This window comes from Mytilus californianus, unplaced genomic scaffold (genome assembly GCF_021869535.1).
Source record: "Mytilus californianus isolate M0D057914Y unplaced genomic scaffold, xbMytCali1.0.p SCAF_6, whole genome shotgun sequence".
NCBI classification, from domain to species: Eukaryota; Metazoa; Mollusca; class Bivalvia; order Mytilida; family Mytilidae; genus Mytilus; species Mytilus californianus.
Window position 1 is genome coordinate 8,474,439 of NW_026262712.1, and position 18,758 is coordinate 8,493,196.

General features: G+C 31.3%; 2 long non-coding RNA genes across 7 annotated transcripts in view; both read left to right on the forward strand.

Annotated features, from left to right (window-relative positions):
• LOC127706913 (uncharacterized) overlaps window positions 1-18,758 on the forward strand; it is a 49,324-nt gene that overhangs the window by 23,432 nt on the left and 7,134 nt on the right. Inside the window, exon 1 of one of the 5 annotated variants that reach the window (XR_007984624.1) lies at window positions 18,525-18,635. The exons of the other annotated variants lie outside the window; for them this stretch is intronic. This is a non-coding gene — a long non-coding RNA (uncharacterized LOC127706913). Of the gene's footprint in view, window positions 1-18,524; window positions 18,636-18,758 lie in introns of those variants that run through there. 5 annotated transcript variants of the gene reach the window in all.
• Window positions 8,608-15,489, forward strand: LOC127706910 (uncharacterized). Of its 2 annotated transcripts, none has more exons than XR_007984621.1 (4): window positions 8,608-8,649; window positions 10,486-10,608; window positions 13,702-13,865; window positions 14,591-15,489. It is a non-coding gene; the product is annotated as an uncharacterized LOC127706910 (long non-coding RNA). The 2 variants fall into 2 exon arrangements; XR_007984620.1 differs by lacking the exon at window positions 8,608-8,649 and adding an exon at window positions 8,878-9,129.

Here is an 18,758-nt window from a genome sequence, read left to right on the forward strand (position 1 = left end):
TTTTATTAAAGTTCGCACATTACCACCAAACACAGATCATATTTCAATTTGGGTGGCGTCACTTTTACCCCCAAGTTATGCATCTTTATAACTAATCTATATGCAAATAGGGCGTCCGTCATCTGTGTCCCATAGACACATTTTCAATTTATTTTTTATGCAAAATACCATTATTGTGTCTGTCCTTTGCAAAATTTTAGTGGTCAACCCTTAGAACAACAACTTTTCGAGGAACTCTGCTATAGTCATATAAACTTGCTACCTGTTATAAATAAACTCAACATAACTTATACAAGGAATCAAATTTTGTACACCAGACACGTGTTATGTTTGGTCATAAATCAGTCTGTTGGTCATTTCGTCATTATAGAACCGTTTATAATTTATGTACAGTATGCATTGTGCTCATTGTTCAAGGCTGTTACAGTGATAAATAATTGCTTAAATCTATTTTATTTGAACTCTATTGGATAGTTGTCTCATTGTGAAATTATAACACCACATCTTCTTTTCTGTTTTGTTACGTTTCACTTACACGCTGTTATTATATTTACAGAGAAGCAATACACACAAGCTTCAACATTTTGTGTCATCTCCCATGGATATGCAGAGAGTCACTAATGTACCAGGCATTGGTCCTGCTTATGCTGGAAGACTAGCACAACAAGGTATATGTAAGTTTCTACGTTAAACTCTTAAATAGCATGAATTATCATTGGTTACCTTTCTTCTTGTACTTAATTAAAGGCTCTATCCAATGAACCATAAAAGATTTTTTGGCAAATTTATGTAACAGTATACCAGAGGGTCTAGATCTGGAAGGGGGAGGGGGGTCCTTAGTTTCTTTATTGTAATTTTTTATACCATTTTTCTTTAGTCATTATTTATTTTGCCCATTATTCTCTATATTCTGTAAACCCCAACCAGACCCTCATACCAAAAAGAATTTAAGTCCATAAATTTACATGCTGTAAAATTTAATGATGTAAAATTTCACAGATTTACAATAATGTCCAGCTTAATTATCTCCCCTTGAGTTAAAACCAATTGTGCAAAAGTCATCTGCTCTTAAAAAACATAACAGTTTATTAGTATGACATTATGTAGATGTGGTTTGTTTGCAAATGAGACCAAAAGACAAAGATGTCAACTGTGAATAACTACAGGTTGTAATGGCCACTATTAATGACAAAACTCGTACAGCAGATTTATTTTTAGGCAATAGTTGTACTTATACCCGAGTTTATATCTAGGAGAATATAATAAAAAGTTTAAAACAAGTTCACTATACAAATCCTTGATTAAATCAAAACACTTGTGAACACTGTACATTAATTTTTAAGATTGCTTCCATCTAGCAATTTTGCAAATTTAAAATAAATCATTGAATTGTATTTGGCTAAGTAAATTATTTTGAGTTGGAGTTATCTGCCTTTGTTCATGATTGTACATTTGTTGTTGAACCTCATTTTACAACAGATGCATACGCCATGCATTACTTATGTAATTCTAAATAAAAAAAAAAGTTTTCTTGACTATAGTATGTTAATTCAACTTGAAAATTTGAGTATTAGTAAAAAGCAGAAATTAAGACTTTAACAGTGCTTAATGAAAAATGACAAAAACATCTTTAGGGTAAGCTATTATTAAGACTAAAATGTAGGGTTACTGGAACCACACAATATTTTTATTTGGCCTGTGCATTTATTATTGCGATTTTTCAAGAATGAACAAAAATGTGAATTTAATTAATGCCATTTTAGGAAAAGCTAATATAATTTATATGTAAAAATATGTAAGATATCAGAATGCGAATTCTTATTACTGCGATGCTCAAGGAGTCGCATTATTCACATTAATAAAAACATTGCAATCATTTCTGTACTTACAGTACTACTTTTCATGTATTTTAACTTTACAAAATTATTTGTAATATGTTGAAACAAACTGTTCACCTATCAAATTACTAGATATTTTTTGTATGACGATTGCCAATGAAACAATTATCCACCAGAGACAAAATTCCATGAATGTATTTGTTTATTTCAATTTCAGCCAAGCCAAATGTATGTGATTTATGTACAATGCCAAAGAAACCAAAGAAAGTTTGTTAATCGGCTTAATCAACTAACTAACGGACATCAAAATCATTTGATCTGCACATACAATGGTTTGGATAAATGGCACAAACAGAGAGTTTTCTGATACATGTACTTAAAAGTTTATTGAACATATCATGATTTCAATTGTTTTTACATTTTCTATATTTTTTCCCATTATTTACATATTAAACTGATAATGTTAAAAATCTTATACTAATATTTTATTTTGAATATTGATTTTATTAAAATAATGCATGAATGCATTTATATTGTACTAAGGTTTTAAGACTTATGTAGAATTAATGTTTGCTTATTAATGAATGATACGTGTGTGCATCAGTATTTAATATTAGTTGATTAATTCATTGGTGTATAATCCAACATTCACTTTAAAAAGATTGAGACAATATAACCTCATTATCATGTTGTACACTTTTTATAATCTATTTTTAAGCATATGATGCTGGACTAAGCAGGAGTCCAACTAGAATGAACGCAGAATGTAAAATTGCTGTTTCTTTTAAGACATTTTAAAAAAAATTTCAGTTTTTGCAGGATTTTTTTTTTTTTTTTCATGCAGTGGATGTCAATAACCAGAGGAAGAGTTTGTGTATTACAAAATTTAAACAGTAGTTTATAATTAATCCGAAAATAATTTTGTTTTGCTTAAGAATTTCCTTCTTATACATTTTTGTCGAGCCTTCGACTTTAGTCGAAAAAGCGAGACATAGCGATCCTACAATCCGTCGGCGTCGGCGGCGGCGTCCACAATTATTCACTCTGTGGTTAAAGTTTTTGAAATTTTAATAACTTTCTTAAACTATCCTGGATTTCTACCAAACTTGGACAGGAGCTTGTTTATGATCATAAGAGAGCATCCAGAAGTAAATTTTGTAAAAATAAAATTCCATTTTTTCCGTATTTTTCTTATAAATGGACTTAGTTTTTCTGCCGGGAAATATTACATTCACTCTGTGGTTAAAGTTTTTAAAATTTTAATAACTTTCTTAAACTATCCTGGGTTTCTACCAAACTTGGACAGAAGCTTGTTTATGATCATAAGCTAGTATCCAGAAGTAAATTTTGTAAAAAAATAAATCCATTTTTTCCTTATTTTACTTTTAAATGGACTTAGATTTTCTGCCAGGAAACAACACATTCACTCTGTGGTTAAAGTTTTTAAAATTTTAATAACTTTCTTATACTATTTTGGATTTGTACCAAACTTGAACAGAAGCTTGTTTATGATCAAAAGCTAGTATCTAGAAGGAAATTTTGTAAAAAAATAAATCCATTTTTTCCGTATTTTACTTTTAAATGGACTTAGATTTTCTGCCAGGAAACAACACATTCACTCTGTGGTTAAAGTTTTTAAAATTTTAATAACTTTCTTATACTATTTTGGATTTGTACCAAACTTGGACAGAAGCTTGTTTATGATCAAATGCTAGTATCTAGAAGGAAATTTTTGTTTTCTTCCAGTTAACATTACATTCAGTCTGCAGTTAAAGTTTTTAAACATTTATTAGATTCATAAGTTATCCTGGATTTTTACCAAACTTGGACAGAAGCTTCTTACAATCAAAAGATAGTATCAAGAGGAATATTTTTATTGATTTACTTCCTCATTTTTGTTGAGCCTGCGATTAACAGAAAAAGTAGGCGAGACACTGGGTTCCGCGGAACCCTTACGAATTTTTAATATAGTTTCCCAAAATTTAACAATTTTTTCAATCTAAACTCATTTGTAATTAATAGATATAAGAAGATGTGGTATGAGTGCCAATGAGACAACTCGATATCTCCATCCAAGTCACAATTTGTAAAGGTAAACCATTATAGGTCAAGGTACGGCCTTCAACACGGAGCCTTAGCTCACACCGAAACAGCAAGCTATAATAAATAAAAGGGCCCCAAAAATGACTAGTGTAAAACCATTCAAACAGGGAAACCAATGGTCTATTATCAAAATAAAAAACAAGAAACAAGAAACACTTATGAACCACATCAACAAACGTCAACTACTGAACATCAGATTCCAAAATGTATTATTTTGAATTTGAACTTTTGTTCATTTTCTTTTTTTTTAAATTAAGTTTATTTTATGATTTAGTAGTTTTAAATTTTATTTTATCTTATTATTATAATAAAAGAGGAATTGTTTTACTTTGGATTATATATTTAATTTTATTTGTTGTACAATTAATTAGGATATTTATTTTAATCATTGGGTATTGTTCAAAAATGTATTTGTTATTAATTTATTATCATTCAATTAAATTGTTATTGTTGATTAAATTATGAAAACAATACTTGTGTTTTACCTATGCCTAGCAGAATATTTAGTCTAGCAATAAACTGACCCCCTAGCAGGCCCCAGGCTATCCCTTACAAGTTAGCTTCCTCTTATCTAACAGTGCTCTGGACCTTGGAGACGTATCCTCATGCATGCATTTATTAAATTTGTCATCTATTTAGAAGTAGCTATAATCTTTTCAGAACCTCAAATTACACACATGGAGCTATGATACAGTAAATTCAAGTTAGGATTGATTGATTGGTATTTAACACCACTTTCAACAAAATTGGCTATTAAGTCGCAGTCTGTTTTTGAATTGTGAAGGAAGCCAGAGTGCCTGGAGAGACTTTCAGACATGCTGCAGGAAAGCTGACGATTATCCTAATCTATTACAATTGGAGTAAAAGGAATCTGACACATGCAGGATTCAGGATTCAAACTCACAACCTCAGTGTTGACAGGTTAGTGATACAGAAGATGGACTACTGAGACCACTCGGCCACTGAGGCCCCCAAGTTAGGATTTAAAGAAAGGACTTGCTGAACATGGCCACTTTCATGAAATAAATTCAAGGGAAATTGACCCTACCTCTTTGATTTTAAAGTCAAATCAACCATTCATACGAGTATGCATGCAAATTATGCACAATAAAGTCTAATTCAAAAATATTTTCTAATACATTCAAGTGTTTGAGGTTAGTCAAATAAGCACTTTATTCAAAATATTACAAATATGTAACACATAAACAAAAGACAACCACTGAATTACAGGCTCCTGACTTGGGACAGGCACATACATAAAGAATGTGGCGGGGTTAAACATGTTGGCGGGATCCCAACCCTCCCCCTAACCTGGGACAGTGGTGTAACAGTACAACATAAGAACGAACTATAAAAATCAGTTGAAAAAGGCTAATTAACTCATCAGATGGATAAAAATACAAATACTACAAATACTACAAATACAAGTGGACGTGGCCGGGTACTTGTACATCCAAACAACAAAAAGACACTAAGTACAGATATGAGAGTACTCGAAGTTACTGACAGCTAGTTCAAACCCACTAACAACTAATAAAAAAAATCATGCATCTAAGACTAAATTATCAATCCATACACATCCAACATCCAATGGATTTAGTGTAAAGACGTCATAAACAGTCAGAGAAAAACACGACCTTGTGCAATGCCAAGATACAGGTATCGACAGATTGTAGATCCATGAATGTGTATATGTATATAACAATAATATTTAGTTTGCTTTTAATTTACTGATAACAAAATCAATATTAGTACCAATAAAAACAATATTTATTGATCTAATTACAGTGTTGATTTGGTAACCTTTTAGAATAAGTTAATTTAAAGGATCGATAAGTTTACCAAGATCGTTTCTAAATTTCCGGGCACAGTAAACAATATTGCCGTAAAAATGAGTGTGCAATCCCGTTTGAAATACTTCAAAACCAAATCTTTATATCCGTGGAAGAATTTTGTAAAGGTTTTAAGTTGTGGTAACGAAATCCCTGGCTTAATAATTTACCAGTAATACATAGATTAAGTTGACTACCAATTGACTTTTACACAAGGCCACCAATGGGTCTTCAATGCAGTGAGAAAATCCTGCATCCAGAGGTGGGCTTCAGCTGCCCCCTATACAACAATGCAACTTTATAGAAAATATCACAAGTAGTTCCTATCAAACTGACTTAAGCAGAAAACTTAATAATTAATTCAAAATCACTGGACCATAACATACATGACCTAGGGGGCAGCCAGGGGCTCGAAATAATTGTCAAACTGATATGTACCGACGGTAATTAATGCAACTTCATACAAAATATCATTAATCTATCACATTTAGTTCCTATCCAACTAACTTAAGCAGAAAACTTAACAATGAAAATAGCTAATTAATTCCAAGTCACTGGACCATGACCTAAGGGGTAGAGCCTCAAAAAGTTCTCAAACTGATATGCACTGATAATAATGCAACTTTCTATGTCTCATGAGTCTTAGAAATACACAATTAAAACACAGTATCAATCACAACATATACTGTGTAAATTTTGTTGCACGAATATTCCTGACTTGCACATCCCAATGCTAATCCAGATATTTGCCATTAGTTTACATACAATTTCAAGGTATCCAAGATTGTACCAACTAAAAAATATTATGGAGAACTATAAGGACAAGCAATCTTTTCATTAGAATTGATAGCAACAGTATAATTGATATAGGAATTCTGTGCACATCTTTAACAGAGTGAATATCTGCTTATGTAGGCGTCTGACTTCTAACAAATGAAAACAAATTTAATATATCTAGCTATGACAATGCTTACTATTTTTAGATATGAATTTAAATGTTAAAAATAAATGTACCTCTTTTTAAAAAACTAGCGGTTGGTAGTTTAATTTTATTACAATTACATATTTAGATGGGTCATTTTCAAAAAATGTCGAATTTTCAGTACACCCATGCTATATTTTTTATTTCTAATGGAAAATGCAGTTGTGTTTAAATGAAAGTTTGTAGGATTTATGAGTCAGACCATTAATAATAAACACGATTTAGATCTATTTTGATAAGATTAAAATATATTTAAGTCCAATTTTTGCATAATTTATGTCCGTACAGTGTCAGAGTAACACATTTCAAATGATTTTTTCCTATTTTCTGATCGCCTTGATATCTGCAAAAGAGACTTTTTTAGAAGGTTAATAATAACTCTAACGAAAAATCGCAGCTTCTTTATTATCATATGTAACATTTTTTTCTAAAAACTAAATTCAATCAGCTTACATGAAGTTCATGTCCCTCCTGTTACCGCTACTTAAATCAGTTGTTAAATTGTTCTCCCTATGAATATTGAACTAGTCAGTGTTGATTTCAAAAGCGCAAAGTAACATAAATATTTAACACAGCACGTTTCTTGTATAACAGTTTAGAGAAAAGAAATTTCAAACATTTAGTGAAAAAAAATAGTGGGTACTTTTTTGTCATGTCTATGCTGTTACCAACATATTGATTAATTACACCAATATTATACTTGTAAAAAGTGCAATAAGTGTTGGAAACCAAAATCACAACAGAAAAACATTATCACTTCATCAAAGGGAGGGGTTATTTCACAACAGCATTCAAAAATGAAAAAAATTGTCTATCCTGTTACTATGGTTGCTATGGTTACAGTAACAGGATAGACAATAGTAGACTGAAACCTCTTTAAAAAGTTTATAATAACATATAGTTGCACACATAATGAAATGTTTCGTTGTTTGAACTCATCTAAAGGTTATAACATCTTAACAATTTAGCATTTGCAATTTATAGAACAAAATGATATAATCTTTGCAATTTAGCATTTGCAGGTGCAATACTGCTATCAGTAACAGGATAGACAAAAAAGTAACAGGATAGAACTTAATATAGTGATATACCATAAACGTACGTTCCTGTTACCAATAAAATAAAGACAAAAGTAACCCAACATGCGAGGGATTTACTTAATTTTGGGTTTATTTGAAAGAGAGTAAAAATGCCAAACATAATGAATTGCTATCTTAGACTTGCATTACTGGTGATTATTATTATAACCTTTGAAAACCAATTTTTAGAGGCATTTTTCAGTACAACATGGAAAATTGGCAAATAATCTATTATTTTACAGAATGAATATGTATATAAAAGTTTTTATTATTGAAAACCATCTTATTGGCTACGAAAAACAAGCTTAAAATTTTATCGAAACCTTTTCTAAATAACCCGAAATTTCTTTTGAACATGGTTACAGGAGAGACAAAATATTGCACCACCTATCAAAAAATGTTTCAATATATTCTTGTATGAAATTATCAAGATTGCATCTTTTTATATGTTGTTCTATAAGTACTGTTTGTTTTGATTTTCTTATGACGAGGGTTGTTTGAATAAGTAACTTTAAATCAATTTTGCGGCAATTTCAAAATTCAACATTTTTTTAAAATGACCCAGATATCTATTTTGGGGTTAATTGGTCAATTTTGTAACTGTTTATTTTAATTGCAACCATAATTAAACATACTTTGTATTGAAATACATTTGTACTACTATTCTATTCATATGATAATTTTTTGGAACTATCTTACATTTTCTGGAACTATCTGAGTATAAATACATTTACTGGAACTTAATTTTTGTGCATAAATACATAGTCAAGTCTAACTAAGCTCAGTCACGCATCAGACTTCAACAAGACTTAAAGGTATGGATTGTTAATGTTTAAATGTAATATTGAATGACACCAGATACAACAGAGTCATTCAGCATATCAAGGAAAATGATTGTGAAAGAATAACTAACGGTGGTCAAAAATTGCGATCAGATCTGAAAAATCTGGTTTTGAATTGTGAATGCACTTTGGTGTAATTCTACTTCAAAATCTCCTTTTGGAACTATCTTACATTTTCTTGAACTATCTTACATTTTCTTGAACTATCTTACATTTTCTGGAACAATCTTTGAGTATGAATACATTTACTGGATTAGGAACTATTTTTTGTTTATAAATACTGTGATAGTCAAGTCTAGCTAAGCTCAGTCACACAGAGAACCTGAGGAACCTGACCGTGTGTGATCTGGTAATTTTGTAACAAAGACAAAGCTAATCATACACATTTTAACTTTTAGATCAGGAAAAAGATAAAGAACAAATTTATTCATCAGACTTCAACAAGACTTAAAGGTATGGATTGTTAATGTTTAAATTTAATATTGAATGAAACCAGATATGATGGCGTCATTCGGCATATTGAGGAAAATGATTGTGAAAAAATAACTAACGGTGGTCAAACATTGCGGTCAGATCTGAAAAATCTGATTTTCAATTCTAAATGCATGGCTTTGGTGTAATTCTACTTCAAAATCTGTGAAAAATCTCCTGTATTTTCAAAAGGTGGAACAAATTAGAAAAAGAACTTTGTCAATATGATTCAACTTCCTTAATAGTACTGCGCAGAATTCTAACATTGTTGGGCTAATTTTGAGACAAATCATATACATATACATAGACGCATATCAAGATCAGTTTTTGTCTAAGAGGCAATGTGAAACTGGGCATCCAAGATAATAAGACCCCCACAGGCATGTCAATTTGTCAAAAAGTAAATGTGTATGTTTTCTGAAATGCTAAATGCATCCCACAAATGAGTGAAGCAAGAGGGGGTCTTGTGGTCTTCCCCTGAAAATATCTTAATGTGTACATTTTTGTTTTCATAAAGGTTGCAAATTTATGAAGCTATATCATTTAATTTATATACATGTATATTGAAGCTGTTCTTTCTATGAACAATTCAAACTTTTCTGATTGGGTCCAACTAAAAATTACAGACACCACATATACCCGTTGCATTACGTTTCCGCAGATTACCATAACATTTGCGCGCAAAAATCATTAAGATTGCGTGCAGCTTTTGATAACATTTGCGCACATTTATTTGACAGGTAAACTCAGGTAAATACAGGTAATAATACTTATCTATTTATAAATTTTTTCAATTATTTACAAGTGCATTAGTACCCCTTGTTTCCATATGTTTGTGCCTTAGTGCATTGTCCCAACTTTACAAACTAACTTAAATCATTTACTAATTTAAAAGCATCACTATTCGGTGAAACACTATTCACTCTGAAATATTCACAATGAAGTTGCAAGAATATTTTTATAACGGGATTTATCATGATCACTTTATATTTTGTTTTAGAGTTCAATATGAATAATATATAATTTGAATTAACAAAAATTTTCAAATAAATAATTTATAGTCATATTTATATTTTTATATGATTTTTATTCATATTGCCTCTATTTTTACCCGAGTTTACCTGTAAAATAAATGCGTGCAAATGTAATCAAAAGCCGCATGAATACATAAAAAAAAAAATTGTTTTATCTCCAAATGCACGCAAACTTATATAAATGCTGTCACATATACAGATTATTGAGTTGATTGTCTATTTTGGTTATGTTGACTTATTCATTTGAATCTTCTATAGCTTTATCAGGTTTTCTATAATTGTTATGCACTCCTATATATTGTAGATGACTACTTCACAAAAGCATCAGATGTTTGTTTCCTCTCCAATGGACATCCAGAATGTTATTAATGTCCCAGGCATTGGTGCTGTTTCTGCTAAAAGTTTAGGACTAAATGGTATTTCACAGGTAAGTAAGTTTCTTCATTTATTTCTAAAATAAAAGTGACAACTTATTGTAAATTTTTTGTTGATTTGCAATATTGTTCATCTTTAATATCTCCACTCAAATTAAAACCATTTTGCAAAAGTTTTTTAATTCATAAAAAGGACAACTGGTACCACTAAAGGTGTCAGACCACCAATTAAAAATCGCTATCTTTCAACCAAATTTTGCACTTTTCAGTTTTCTAAATATTTTACCTTAAGTTTACTTCATAGAAACCAGGTATATCGTGAATCGTATTTGTATCACCTTTCTACATGCCAATTTTCAACCCATGTTTAAAGTCTTGTAACAAAGAACTGCCTTTCTGAAGCCAAGATTTACTTAAAATAACCCCTGGTTTTCTGGAAATCTTAAATTAGTATACTATAGAGCGCATTAATCCTCAATTGTTAATGTTAACTCATAAACAGGTAAATTTTAGCTCAAAATGGTCTAAATATATTTCTCTTTCACCAAAAGTTTCATTTCTGCAAATTTGTTAGTTTATTTTTTAGTAAGCGATGACATCAAAAGCACTATTTTTGTCAGAATAGGGCTTAGTCTACTTTTACAAACGTTCTAATTTGGAGGGAGTGAATTGGTTGTCTGACACTTAAAGGACAGAATAAAAGACAAAATCAACTACTTATAAAAAATAAAAGACATGCAAAGACAAAAAACAACTAAAAGCAAGCACTCAAGTTAAGGTTATGATTACATGTGAAAAATTAGCATACATCTTGATGACAACTAAGTCCCATATCTCTGGTTGACAAAACACAAAATCAAATGGGAGCTTCCTTTTAATCAATCCAAACAATAATGCAAAGTTTTGAGGAAGTCATTGCAGGCATACTTGTGAAAATGTGCACTTGTGAAAAATTGCCTAACTTTTTATACGACCACAAAATAATTTTGTGGTCGTATATTGGTATCAGGTCGTCATCGTCCAAAGACAGTTGGTTTCCGGACAACAACTTTAGTATAAGTAATTAGAAATCTATGAAATTTAAACACAAGGTTTATAACCACAAAAGAAAGGTTGGGATTGATTTGGGGGTTATGGTCCTAACAGTTTAGGAATTAAGGGCCAAAAAGAGGCCCAAAAAGGCATTTTTCTAGTTTCCAGACAATAACTTGTGTGTGTATGGATCTCTCTGAAATTATACCACAAGTTTACATACCACAAAGGGATGGTTAGGATTGGCTTTGAGGGGTTATGGCTCAAACCGTTTAGGAATTAGGGGCAAAAAAGGTGGAAAAACAAGGGCTTCCTGGTAAATGGACAATTAATAAAAGCAGTGTAAGGGAGGTAATCCAAAAACAAAATTGTACAATGTTGGATTACCTCCATTACACTGCTTTTAAATTATCTATTTAAGACTTTTATGATGTATTTAAATGGGTAATTATGGTTGCAAACTCCATTGCTAATTTGAATTGAGATTAATTATGACCATATCTTGAGGGAAAGAAAAAAATTTGGAAAAGGAGGGGGGGGGGGGTGGCAATTTTTTCTCATTTCAGATTTCAGAAATAAAACAAAATTTCTTCACATATTTTTTTTTTTTTGCAAAAAAGGTGGGGGGGGGGGGGGGGGGGTTCAATACACAACAGCATAGTGTATTGCAGAAAAGCAAAAAATTGAACATAAATTCAAATCATATAACCAATTCTAAGTTCTTTGACTACAGTAATTCTGTGTCAGAAACCTATTATGTGTCAAATATTTAATTACAGTCCAAATTCAGACCTGTATCAAGCGCGAATATAAAAAGCTGTGTCCATTTTTGCCCCAACTGTTTAGGGTTGGACCTCTGCGGTCGTATCCAGCTGCGCCCCGCGAAGCAATTTATTCAAATGGGTAAAGCTTATTTCTCTAAAATGACAATCACATGGCCAATAATGTTTAATATTCAAAGGGAGCTTTCTTTTGTCAATTCATATGTTGTGTTAAAATAACATGAGAATTCATTAAAGCAAATTTGAGTTATCAGGGGCTAAACTTAACGGTCACCCAGTCGCCCAAGGCGACCAGATTTTTTTGGCTGGGCGAATGTTATTATTTTATCATCTGAATCACCCAGCTTGCAACTGTAAAATATTTTGCAGTGAATCATATTTCTACCATTTCCCCAGGGATCATAAACAAAAACTGTTCCCAAACAGTAACCTAATTGTCTAATCAAAACGGGAAAATTAAAGATGACTTTAGGACAGGATATATAGTTTATTGATGCAAGTACAAAGGTTACAGAGAAGTTAAAAACATGCATACAAAATATTAGATGAGATAACATAAAATAAAAAATAAAAAAATAAATAAAAATAGATAAAAAAAATAAATATGAAAATATATACACACAAATAAAGTAAAAAACATGTTTAAAGAAATAGGAAAACAGTAAATTCATGATTTGATATACACCCCTTCTCTAAACATGTGTTGAACTGTTCTATTCTCTCTTTTAAAGCTTCTACAATTATTTCATTATTGTTTAGTGTTTTCGTGTAAACTGCTGAATCCACATTGCTTCAGAGACGCATTCAGTTATTCAGGGAGTCATTATAACCCCGTATTTGACGATAACTTGTCGATACATTGATATTTATAAATCTAAGTAAAAAAAACAAAATGCTAAATCCCTTCAAAAAATACCAAAATATCTAGTTTGCTATCCAATCTTTGATAAAAAGTAATTGAATAATATTTTTGACCGACACTATAAGAGAATGGCTTGGATTTGAAATAGCATTTTATAATTCATAGAAACCCCCATATTGTCAACTTTTATCAAAGGGAGACAAATTTGGTGGGAAATGAAAAGTACATTTAAGTTTTTTTTATTGGTATAAAAATTGGTTGAGCCCTCAAATTTCATCTGGGCTCCTGAACAAATATGTTAGGGGCTAAGCTGGCCCCTAGAGAAAACAAGTAAGTTTAGTTCCTGGTTATTGTATAAAGCATTGAAAGACAGAAGGACAGTCATTGGTATATACCAAATTACGTCCAGCTTATTTTTAGCTAAAAAACAATTGTAGTATGTAGAAAAACACTGTTTATTTCATTTTCAGGCCAGTCAACTGTATGTAATGTATGTTCAGGATCAAAGAAACCAACAACAATTTGTTAACGATCTTCAACAATTGACTGGAGTAAAACCATACTTTCTGAACCAGGCATACAGTGCTTTGAATGAATGGGACATACAGTATGACAGATAAACATTTTTAAATTAGTAAGTTCTTTGTTTAAACTTTCTGCATATTTCAATTATTCAAGCCTGGGTTCTGAGGTACCGGTAATTAAGATAAACTACAACACACATGTTAAAAAGATACTGATTTGATAATATTTAGCAGCAATCTAGATTTAAATAGAAAAGGGTGAAACATAGAACTTTAAATGTCACAAATAATACTGATAAAGAATACTCCTATAAATAAAACAAATATTTACATGCAAAGGGAATTAACTGTTATATTTCTAAATTGGTTAAAGGCATTTTTATTTTTTTATGTATATTCAATAATCTCATAAAAGTTTCATTGTTAATTAGCAATTGAGTTTATATACCCACAATCCTTTTTCAGGGGAGAATTTTGGGTTTTTTTAAAGGGGGGGGGGGCATACAATCACCCTTTTGTACCCCCTCCCCCCACACCCCAATAAAAAAAGCCAACATATATCCGTAATTGTACAGATCATACTAAGTCTTTCAGTGTTCCCATTACACATATTTCTGACCTCAAGGACTCTCCATCAATAATAACCTATTATGCAACCTAATGCAAAACAGGTTAAGATCAGGAGTAGGATTATTATCTCCCCTTATTTTCCCATAGCTGAGTTAAGTTGACATGTCTATATATAATTGTTACCATTAAGAAGATTATTTTTACAAAACTGACAGAACAAAATATTTAAAATTAAGTCTAATGGCTGATGATTATTATATTTCAGATACCAACTATTGATATATCAACTTAAGGAGATGCATGCCGAACTGGTTACCTTTATTCCTTGATTCAACAATGAAGCTTACTTTGACAATTTCTTGAACCTTTTGGACATACAGAATCTAAAGCTAATTAGTTGATTTCATGAAACCAAAAGAACCATAAACAATTTGATTCAATTTTAGTCAAACCAGACTTAATTTACCAGAACTTTGAATTTCAATGAACAATCTAGGCTGATGTGTAGCCACTCATGAGGTTTGCCAAGCTTTTTAAATAATTAAAATTGAACTGTTTAGAGTGGGGAAATATCGCAATACACGAGTTATAATGGTGGAATCTGTTTCTCTGATGATTTAAGACGATATCTAATCAAAGTTTATCCTACCTTTTCAAAGATGTGCAGAATGGTGTTCTTTATATGTGATGTCATCAGACATGGTCGCCTTTTTTCACGACGTCACAATAGGAAATTCAGAAGAAACCAAGAAAATTTGATGTCATAATTGAGTTTCCACCAATCACTTGCAGAGCACAAAGTTTTCTCCAGAGATTTATCGAGAAATGTGAAAAAGCATGAAAATAAGAGAAAAGTCATTTACTGAGTCTCTTTATTTCACTTGTTACAAATCATTAGAAACTCTTAGAAAAAGTCAATTATTGTCAACTTAAGCCTTGGCTTAAATTTTATCAGTTTTAAGTTTAAAGTCAGTTTATAATATGTTGGTTCCATTTCTAAATATCTAGTATTCTACAATGTATTAGCTGAGGAACCACAGCTCTTCAAGATATCATGAGGACCTAAGAGCTAGTCGGTTCGATTCGGGAGCAAGTAAGGTATATGTTGGATGCATTATATGAATTAAGTTGGTATATCAAAGTTTAATAAACATTAATTTTTCATACCTTTCTTTATTTGTGATTTAGATGCCCTGCAAGAGAAATACCCCCTAATACTTGTATTCTTAATATAGGAGAAACACCTCGTTCAGATATAATTACAGAGGACACCAAACTAACACACAAAAGAACTTGATAAAACAATCTTAGTTTAAAAGTAACACTAGGAAACATCTTAAAGGGCAGTAGGTTCTAGATGAATGATACATATTCTTAATAACACTTTATCAATACCTTGAACTGAACCAATAACCCCAATTCTAACTGCTTTATTTCAGTGCACATATGAAATAAAACAAGAGTGCTTTACTGACCATTGATTTTATATTGAAAGTCTTAAAGATGAAGGTTTATCTAAAAACATCACAGAAACTAAGGTCAGATAAATGCTGTCAGACTGACCTTATACACCTTACAATTTTTTATACACAAAATATAATAACCTATTGCTTATAATTGAAAAACAGACCAAAACAAAAAAACTAAACATTGACCAATAAACCATGAAAATGAGGCCAAGGTCAGATGTCCCGATGATATATATACCTGCTGGACAGACATATACACCTTAAAACCATTCCATACACAACATAGAGTAAACCTATTGCTTAAAGTACTTGAAAAATATACCAAATCACAAAAACTCAACATTGACCAATGAACCATGAAAATGAGGTCAAGGTCAGATGATACATGCCAGACAGACATATACACCTTACAACCATTCCATACACCAAATATAGTTGACCTATTGCTTAAAGTACTTGTAAGACAGACCAAAAAACAAAAACTTAACATTGGCCAATGAACCATGAAAATGAGGTCAAGGTCAGATGATAACTGCCAGACAGACATGTACACCTTACAACCATTCCATACACCAAACATAGTTGACCTGTTGCTTATAGTATATGAAAAACAGACCAAAACACAAAACTTTAACATTAACCAATGAACCATGAAAATGAGGTCAAAGTCAGATGAAACCTGCCAGACTGACAAGTACCCATTACAATCATTCCATAAACCACATATACTTGACCTACTGCTTATAGTATTTGAGAAAAGGATCTAATCACATTACTATTACCTTGATCATTGATCTATGAAATGATGTAAAAAATCAGGTGAACCATCGTCTGATGGACTTGTAGATCTTGCAAGGAACCCATATTCCAAATATGGTTATCCTTTTGCTCATAACAAGTGAGAAATTCACATTACATTATGTAGGGCCCAATTACCATGGATTCATTTATTTTCCTGGGAATAAATTTTTGGGGAGTGAGGAGAACTTGCATTTTCTTTGATATTTGATTTTGTGGTTTTACCAAAGTCTGCAAACATTCGTGTAGAAAATTCATAATTTGTTGGACATTGGAGTTTGTGGTTCCACGAAAATTGGTATCCAGCAGTTAATAATGAATCCATAGTAGTCGTTACAACAGGACATCCCTTTATAATAGAAAACTAGATATGGACAAGCCCCCCCCCCCTTGTTCTGCTTTGCCATATGCATGAGTCTAAGAGTCTAGTTCCACATATTTTAGATTTGACAAACCCTGTGATGTTGGCATACAAGTTGAAATTGTTATGCTGTCTGTAAGACACAAATGATGCCCCTGCCTGACCATAGGAAATTATAAATTTAACACTATGTATGATGATGTAACTGTAGGAGGAGATAGCCAGACAAACCATGATCTCTTTATGCAGCTAGTACCAAAAAAATGACTAAGTGTTGAACTACCTGTCATTTTCAGAATATTTGAAAAAAAATCAAAATCCTGTGGCCATGCATACCTCCATTATGTGTTTAAACATCCTACAAGATATTAAAGCTGTATCTCAAAAACTGCATTAGGAGATAGCTGGACAAACCATGATCTCTTTATGCAGCTGGTACAAAAAAAATACTAAGTCCAACTACATGTCATTTTCAGAATATTTGAAAAAAAAATCAAAATCCTGTGGCCATGCATTGTCACACCTCCTATATGTGTTTGAACATCCTACAAGATATTAAAGCTTCATCTCCAAAACTGTAGGAGGAGATAGCCAGACAAACCATGATCTCTTTATGCAGATAGTACCAAAAAATAACTAAGTCTAACTACTTGTCGGACAAACAATGTATCCTAAATTCATAACGTGTTGTTTTAATTTTTTATAAAAAAAGAACAAAGTAGAAAATCATCTATTGAGTTTTAAAAAAAATTCAAATCAACACATGGCTTTCATAATGTCAAAATAAGCTAAGAAACATCAATGATGAATTATTCACTTGCAAGTGAATAATTCGATCTCATTGAATCCGTATTCATGTGTTCTTCAATTTAACCCATTAGCTAGATTGGATTATACATGACTGATGCGTGTTAGGCTATTAAAAGAAAAGAATGTCAACATTGAAAGTGAAACAAAGGTAAATCATTTGATTGACTGATTGGATCCACAAAAAATCATTCTACACAGGTATAATCGACAATTAACTTATTTTTTTAACCTTAAAATTGAAATCAAACAGATATAGAAAAATCATTCGCACTGGTCCATATATCTTTTTATATGTAGTTTGATGTTTATATCATGTTATGTGACCGTCGGTTGTTTTCGGGGTCAACTCGTCGGTTGTTTTCGAGGTCAACTCGATAGTTAATTAGATGGTGTCTAGACTAAAATACACACGAAACCAAGCTACATATTATCGATCCCATGCCCTGTAAATTGTTTATTTTAGACTTTTTATAATTTGGATAAATATTTTACATTGTTATGAATCTAATACGAGAATTTGAGTCAAATGGTTGAACATAAATTTGACAGACAGTGGCCCTTTAATTATATATAGATTATACTATTAATTTTTTTTAAATGCACATTGGTCACATGAGATATATAGATTTATGTTATCATTCTTTAAATTTGCATCGGATACCACTAATTCTATGAGAATTTTCTAAAAGATTTACATATAAATAAGTTCCATGCAGTTATTTTTTAAATATATATGCTGTATTAAGGGACCATTCCAATGTCATCTGGTAAATTGTTGCAACATTTTTAAGACAAAGTACATCAGTATGTAACACTTTCAGGAAATATACTTTGAACAAATAGATTCAGTTGACTTAAATACAAAATTAAAGGTATAGATAATATTTATGTTTTAAATAAACTAGAGGCTCTCAAGAGCCTGTGTCGCTCACCTGACTCTACTTTGGTTTTAGAAATCATGTAAAGATAGATAAAAATCATAACAGATACCCAAA